General features: G+C 38.3%; 1 non-coding gene across 1 annotated transcript; it reads right to left on the reverse strand.

Moving 5' to 3' along the window:
- Positions 1-431: 431 nt before the first annotated feature.
- On the reverse strand, positions 432-534 carry LOC143678484 (U6 spliceosomal RNA). Its single transcript, XR_013173290.1, has one exon. It is a non-coding gene; the product is annotated as a U6 spliceosomal RNA (small nuclear RNA).
- Between the last annotated feature and the right edge of the window lie 8,357 nt (positions 535-8,891).

The raw sequence follows: 8,891 nt of genomic DNA on the forward strand, positions 1-8,891 counted from the left end.
TAAGCTCCTGCTTCCACATACACTGGGGGATGAGGCTCAGACATGAAAAAATAATATATTAAATAAGTTTTCCATGGTCAGAGGTAGAAAAAACGTATTTTTTAATCTGAGGGGGGATTGGGGTATAAAAACAAGATTACGTTTTGTTTATTGTTGAAGATGGAGGTTCGTTACATTATTCTCTCTAGCTTTGTATACATTTGAAAGTCTTTTTATCTGCCATAATTTTGAAGGAAATCGATATTTTATCACTTCATCTATCAATATTTCAGCCTGTATCCACAAAAAATAAATATAATACCACTATCGCATTTAAAACAAAACTAAAAAGAGTTTAATATAATAAAATTTGCAGTGTACCTTCATGTTTATCTGATTGTCATATAAAAATGTTTAACCATGGATTTTACATTTTTTATTACTATTTATTCATTTATTTGGAATGCTTCACGAATTTGCATGTCATCCTTGCGCGCCATGCTAAACTTCTCTGTATCATTCCAATTTTAGTATATGTGCTGCTGAAGTGAGCACTTCACCATGTATTTTTGATGCAATTTTATTGAGATATATTCACATATCAAATAATCATCCAAAATATACAATCAATGGCTCACAATATTATCAGAACATGTAGTTGTGCATTCATCACCACAATGAATTTTTGAACATTTTCGTTATTCCAAAAAAATAAATAAAAAAGAATAACCCAGTCATTCCATACCCCTTATCCCCCTTATTATTAATTTATTTTTTGTCCTTAGTTTTTTACTATCTGTCCATACACTGGATAAAGGGAGTGTCAGTCACAAGGCTTTCACAATTACACGGTCACACTGTCAAAGCTATATAGTTATGCAGTCATCATCAATAATCAAGGCTATTGGATTAGTTCAACACTTTCAGGTATTTCTTTCTAGCTATTCTAATGCATGGGAAACTGAAAAGGAATATCTATATAATGCATAAGATTAACCTCCAGAATGACCTCTTGACTCTATCTGAAATCTCTTAGCCATTGAAACTTCGTTTTGTTACATTGCTTTTCCCCATTTTGGTCAAGAAGGCTGTCTCAATTCCATGACGCCAGGGCCAGGCTCATCTCTGGCAGTTCTGTCCCATGTTGCCAAAGAGATTTACAGCCCTGAGAGCCATGTACCATGTACGGGGGAGTGCAGTGACTTTATTTGCAGAGTAGGCTTACAGAAAGAGTAGGCTTACTGTATCCGTCTGTTAAAGTTGATGGAATGCAATATATCAGAAATGAAATGGTTTTTAAAAAGGGAATTTATTAAGTTCCAAGTTTACAGTTCTGAGGCCATGAAAATGTCCAAACTAAGGCATCCAAAGAAAGATACTTTAACTCAAGAAAGGGTCGATGATGTTTGAGGTTTCTCTTTCAGCTGGAAAGGCAGGTGTTGACATATGCTAGCTTCCTCTCTGGGTTTCTTCAACAGCTTCCCCAGGGTTGCTTTCTTTGTATCACCAAAGGTTTTTGGCTGTTTGGACTCTGTCGGCTTTTTCCAAATGGCTCCCTCTTAAAGGACTCCAGTAAGCAACCCCACCTTGAATGGGTAGAGACACATCTCCATGGAAACCACCCGATCAAAAGATCCCACTCACAACTGGGTGGGTTACATCTCCATGGAAACAACTTAATCAAAAGATCCCATCCAACAATATTTAATCTGCATGAAAGAACACGGATTTTCTGGGGTACACAACAGTTGTAAACTGGCATACTTAGCTTCTTCTTTGCAGAAATAAGTTTCGTAAGGGCAAGCCCAAAGATTGAAGGCTTGGCTTATTAAACTGGGAGTCTCAAACACTTGTGAGAATATTAAGAATTACCCAGGTGGAGAAGTTCAATATTTTCACATTTTTCCCCAGTCCTTCGAGGGGACTTCGTAAATACTTTTTTCATTTTCTGCTCAAATTACTCTAGGATGTATTGGGTTATTACACTAACCTGTACAAAATAATAAAATCTCATCCTGTATTCAAGGTTCCATGTAACTATGTTGTTTGAATATACTAACCAAAAGATTAAATTAGCTAGTGTGCTACAGAAAATATAAATTTTCTACCAAATAAATATCTTTTTCTTTAGTTGCACACAGAAATTGAAGCTTTTTAAAAGTATTTTTTATTGAGAAATCTTCACACATATACATTCCATACATGGTGTACAATCAATGGCTCTGAATATTGTCACATAGTTGCATATTCATCACCATGATCATTTTTTAGAACATTTGCATCACTCCAGAAAAAAAAGTAAAAGAAAAGAGAAAAAACTCAAACATACCATATACCTTACCCTTTCCTCTTATTGACCACTAGTATTTCAATCTATTCAATTTATTTTAACCTTTCTCCCCCTTATTATCTATTTAATCCATAATATTTTTACTCATTTGTCCATACCCTGGATAAAAGGAGCATCACACACAAGGTTTTCACAATCCCACAGTCACATTGAAACACATTTTGTCTTTATACACTTCAAGAATCAAGGCTACTGAAACACAGTTCAACAGTTTCAGGTACTTCCCTCCAGCCTCTCCAATACACCATAAACTAAAAAGGGGATATAATGCATAAGAATAACCTCCAGGATAACCTCTTGCTCTGCTTGAAATCTCTCAGCCACTGAAACTTTATTTTGTCTCATTTCTCTCTTCTCCCTTTTGGTCAAGAAGGTTTTCTCAATCCCTTGATGCCAGGTCCCAGTTCATCCCGGGATTTCTGTCCCACGTTGCCAAGGAGACATACACCTCTGGGAATCATGTCCCACATAGGAGGGAAGGCAGTGAGTTTACCTGCCAAGCTGGTTTAGAGATAGAGAGACCACACCTGAGCAACAAAAGAGGTTCTCTGGGGGTGACTCTTATGTTTAATTTTAAGTGGGCTTAGCCTATCCTTTGCAGGAATGAGTTTCATAGGAACAAACCCGAAGATGGAGGGCTCAGTCTATTGATCAGTTGTCCCCACTGCCTGCGAGAATATCAGAAATTCTCTGAATGGGAAAGTTGAATATCTCCTCCTTTCTCCCCAGTTCCCCAAGGGGACTTTGCAAACACTTCTTTATTCATTACCCAAATTACTCTGGAATATATCAGGACATCACACTAACCTGGACAAATCAACAAAATCTCACACCCTATTCAAGATTCATGTATTTATGGTGCTGGCTAACCTGACCATACAAGTTAAAGTAGGAAATGCACTACCTATAAATTTTGCACCAAATAAATATCTGTCCCATTAGTCTCATACAGAAGTTGAAGTTTTAGAATATAGATGATATCATCCTTTACCCTGTTTTTGATGTACCTTAATCCTATCCAGATCAGCTTCATTCATATCTCTACTTGATGTCTGACCATGTTTTCAATTTTCAACTTTTTAAAGAGTTCGTGTATGGGTACTGCTAATTTTCATAGCTTCACAGCTCTAACTCTGAGTCTCAGGTGTCACACAAATACCTGAAGTTTCTGGAATGACCGTGTTATACACAAACAGCTCAGTATCTCAGAATTTAAAATTAACAGTTACACCTCCTGAATAGATGTGACTGCTGTAAAAGTTTACAATCTAGGACCTTTTACAATAGATCCCAACTTGATAACCCTAGTTTTTTACTTCCATTCACAGGTTTTTATATTACTGTTTGTTTACATGATTGAGGCACGATAATATTTGTCTTTTTGTTCCTGACAGTTCATTCAACATACAGTCCTTAAGTTTTATTCACCTCGTTGCTGATCTCACAACTTCATTCCTTCTTGTGATCGCTCAGTATTATATGTATATGCCATATTTCCCCCTTCCATTCCTCAGTCATTGTACCCTTAGGCCACCTCGATCCATTGTGGATTATGAACACTGCCGCTGTTGACACCAGTGTGCAAATGTCCATTTGCAACCCCATACTCAGTCTCTCCAGGTATATACTGAGCAACAGGGTTTCAGGGTCACATGGCAACCCCACCCCTAGCCTCCTGTGGAAACAGCATACTGCCCTCCAAGGGGCTACACCTCTCATTTCCCTACCAACAAAGAATAGGTACATCTCTTTCTCTGCATTTTCTCTAGCACTTGTTTCTCTCTATTCATCTTTAAACAGTTTTATTCATACATCATATAATCCAACCTAAATGTATAGACATATTTCGGCAGCATACTCTATCTGAAGATATTTCCTTTTCTTCCATAATTCATCCATACCCCTTCCCCATGAGCCCCCTCCCTCCTCCTGTTGATATTTAGTTTTGGAAAAATGTTTTTGTTACATTCAGTGGAAGCATATTACAGTGTTATTGTTGACTATAGACCTAGCTTTCATTGATCGTACTTTTTGCCATTTACCATCTGTTTTCAACACCCTGTAATATTGACATTCATTTGTTCTCCTTCAAGCAAAGCTTTTTTTATTTGTACATTTAGTCACCATCATTGTCCTCTCTAGGCATTCTTATATTATACTGTCACAGTCTTTATCCTCTATCTTTCCTTCTGATTTCATATGGGCCGCCAGCCCTTCTCCCTCTATCATACTTACATTCAACTTCATTCACTGTACTTATATTATTGTGCTATAATCAGGTAGTATTGTGCTACCCATTTCTGAATTTTTACAATCAGTCCTGTTATACAATCTGTATTCCTTCAGCACCAATTGCCCAATCTCTATCTTATTTCTATCTCCTGGTAACCTGTGCTCTTAACTGAAATTCTCCAAGTTCACTCATTAATGTTAGTTTATATCAGTGAGATCACACAGTATTTGTCCTTTTGTCTACCTTATCTCATTCAGCACAATATCTTCAAGATTCATCTACATTGTTACATGCTTCATGACTTTATTCAGTCTTACAGCTATGCAATATTCCATCATATATATGTATCAAAGCTTGCTTAGCCACTCATCTATTGATGGGCATTTGAGCTGTTTCCATCTCTTGACAATTATAAATAATGTGGCTATAAACAGTGGTGTGCAAATGTTTGTTTGTGTCTTTGCCCTCAGGGTATATAAAAATATACCTAGAAATGGGTTTGCTGGTTCATATGGCAATTAATTCTATGCTTAGTTTCCTGAGGAACTGCCAAACTGCCTTCCAGAGTGGCTGTACATTTTACATTCCCACCACCAGTGAATAAGTGTGCCTCTTTCTACACATCCTCTCCATCATTTGTTGTTTTCTGTTTCTGTTTGTTTGCTTTTTATAATGGCCATTTTAATGGGTGTGAGATGATATTTCATTGTGGTTTTGATCTGGATTTCCCTAATAACCAGTGAAGTTGAACATCTTTTCATGTGCCTTTTAGCCATTTGTGTTTCCTCTTCTGAGAAGTGTCTGTTCATGTCTTATGCCCATTTTTTAATTTGCCAGTCAAAAGCCACAGTTGGCACCCAGCTTTATATTCCTCTTTTGGGGGGGGCACAGCCTTTTCCAGTATTCTGGGCTCAACCAACTCCAAAAGCCTCTGTTTTTTTTGTGGTTGTTGTTGTTGTTAGCCTCATCTCCTCTCTGCTGGGGAGAAATTCCAGGTTCCTTTCATGTTTGTTCCAGGTTTATCTGTGCTCAGAACTTACATTTATCAGTCCAAATTTTTTAATTAGTTCCATGATTACAGCTTAGTTGAGATACCTTCCCTTGCTCCTAGTAGAGATGCTTCTTTTTCTTATGGGGAGATAACTCCAAAACAGCCTGCTGTGCCAGTGGGGCAGCGGAGGGCAACAGATTCCACAGTCTGGGAGACTTTACTTACAGTTCTGCACTGTGATCTTGGCCTTTTCATCTGTTCCAGACTGGTGTGCAATGTATATCCCGGTCTTGGGAGTCCCCCAAACAGTTGATCCAGACAGTTTCTGGCTACTTATTAGCTGCCCTAGAAGGTGAACTAAATTCCATATCTCTCTATGCCACCATCTTTTCCCACCCTCACTAACTGTGTATGTATTTTTAAAAACAGGATCCAAATAAAGGTCATTCTTTAAGAATCATTTATTAAGATAAATTAATCACTTAAGTTTCTTTTGACTTCTAAGTTCTTCAACCACCTTTTAATTTTCTGGCCACATTTTGTGGAAAAAACCAAATAGTTTGTACTGTGGAGTTTCCTGCAATCTGGGTCATAGTATTTTTCAATCCCATGGTACCATGTAATATATTCCTTTGTCTCCTATATTTACTTCAAATTAATAGTTAGATCTATGGGCTTGATGAGATATCACAGAATATTTCTGGCAAGGCTTACCTTGAAGGCACTGCATTCTTTTATCAGGAGGCACAGGATGTCTGGATGCCTTTCTTTTTGTGAAGTTGACAGCTATCGATGGTCTGCCTTAGCCCATTAATTCATTTCATTACAGAATGGTACTATTCTGATTCTGCCATTCCTTCTTCAATTTTTGGCTGGACTACTTGTAGAAAAGGAAGCTTCCTCTCATCAACTATGTGGTTACTTTGAGGTTCAAGTATAAGAAAGGCAGGATAAAGTCTTGATTCTCCTTTATTTTTCAGTTTTCCAATTAATGAATTGGTTCCTTAGATCTTCCAAGGGTACCCAATGAGTTAGATTTATGGGGAATTTAATAGAATTATGATCCTATTAATTTAAATATATTTGAGTCATTTCAGTTCATTGTCATGATCATCTTTATTGATGTTCAAGTGACGCTATCTTTGGACAAGGAAAGCTTTTGCCAATTATCTCCTTTTGAATTTAACCTTTTCATTCCTTTTGATTAAATGTCATCTTTGGTAGATTCTTGTATCTTGTAGGAGAGGGTGGTCCAGGTTCATTTTGTACATTTCTTGACTCAGATGTAGAATCATTCATTTCTGTAGGAAATCCTGGTTCCTTTCAGTAGGAAGTGGCATTTAGAGACCCAGTCTAGGTCCTAGGGGTGCTCACAGTTCCTGGACTAGCTCTCCCTCTAGGTCTTTTCAGGGGACAAAGCTAGGGACTATATACTTTCAAAAAAAGATACAACACATCAGAAGTTCATCATGATATTTCCAATTCAAAGAGTTTTTTCTTAATTTCACTGGTCTCACATCTGTATTTTCTTTCAACCACTGGAAATCTCAGCTTTGGGAACCCCAGGTTAACTACTCATATGATTTATCCTAAAATATGTACAAAACAGGCTCTGAATAGTAATACCAATAGGATAACTGCAAATGATTTAAGACTTTTTTTGACATTTCTTTTTGTCTTCAAGCCAGGTCCCATTAAGAGTATGTTAATTAAGAATATGTTAAACCACTATGTGTAAACATCACATGAAATCATTTATCTTTGTATGGTTATGTCACCAGAAAACTATGTTAGATCCGTTCATTTTACTTTTAATTTTTAGCATTGCCTTTTTATTCATTCAATTTTTTAATCATGTAAACTTATTTTACATGTTTTCATACTCAAACCTGAAGACAAGCCATATTCAAATAAGTGTAGTTTCTCTGCCTGTCTTTTTTCCTCCTTCTTCTATAGGTAACCATTTGTAAAAATATGGCTTTTCCTTCCGTTATTTTTAATAGACAAACAATGCACACCCATGCATATATTAACATTCCCCCTTTTTTCTTAGCTAAATGGTAGCATAATATACACAATCTCATCTGCTTTGCTTTTTCTCACTTAACATATCCCCAAATCGTGCCAGAATGGTAGATAGAAACCTTCCTCATTCCACTGGATATGCCATAGTTTTCTGCCAGCTCCCTATGGATAGCATTTGAGTTCTTTCCAGTTTCTTGCTGTTATAAATCAGAACACATTTAAAATAACTTGAGCAAGAACACATATCATATCTAGAATGGGAGATAGACTTTAAGAGTGTCTATTTTGGGGGGCTTGGAAGGGTCTTTCTGTCATCAAACTACCTTCTCCCTTCTACTCCCTAATGACAAAATGACCCCCAGATCTTTGATGGACAAGGATGATACTTGTGGGGGAAATGTTAAGTGAGGCATTTACACTACAGAGCATATGGTTGACAGCACATAGGGGCACAGAGGCCTCAAAGAATGGAAGTAGGATGGAGTGGCAGCTCGGGCCCCCACACAAAGGCCTGACAGCTCTCCATCTATGCCCTAAGCATTTCTGGGTGCAACCAGAGAGGAATAGGGTACCGAAGTTGGGCTAGCTACATAGTTCTTGGAAAGGGTCAGTAGAGCCAAAATTACTTAACAATCGTGTACATAAGCATTCCATGGGCACGTTTACAGTGTGGATTCCTGGTTTCCCAGCCCCAGAGAGCTTGAATTAATAGGTCTGGAGTAGGGCCCAGGAATACAATTTTGACACCAACCCCTTTTCTCAAGGGTTTCTGAAGCATGCTGAGCACGGGCCATATTGTAGGAAACACATCTCTGAAAACATCAGAGTGGTGGGGAAGTGGCCTTGAGGGGAAGGGACTTAAATGAAGGTATTGCTTCCATCAGTGGGGAATGCCAAGGGTGAGGATCATCTGTCCCAGCAGGAGTGTTTTTCCAACAACGTTGTTAAGAAGCTCTGGCACCTGATGATAATCAAAAACAGATCCACATGTCATAGGTCTTACTACTGCTTTGGAATTTGTTGCCTACAGTGCGCACCTGTAAGGCCTGACTCCGTGTGGTGTGTCCCACCACCCTGCTGCAGGGAGAGGTGCTATCTGTGTGTGTATCTGCACCTGCTGAGGGTGCTCTATGGGAGCCTGGATAGCAGAACTGGGGGCAGCAGGCAGAAGAAACAAATGCCAGGCTCCCTTATTCTTCATCATCAGGTAGTAGGGAGCCATGGCTGGCTCTTGAGCAGTAGGAAGGAGGAATGGTCTGGTCAAAATCTTCTCCGTGGCTAGAATGAGCTGGGACTCAGCATCAAGGGCTTGA

The sequence above is a fragment of the Tamandua tetradactyla genome, chromosome 3 (genome assembly GCF_023851605.1).
Source record: "Tamandua tetradactyla isolate mTamTet1 chromosome 3, mTamTet1.pri, whole genome shotgun sequence".
NCBI lineage: Eukaryota > Metazoa > Chordata > Mammalia > Pilosa > Myrmecophagidae > Tamandua > Tamandua tetradactyla.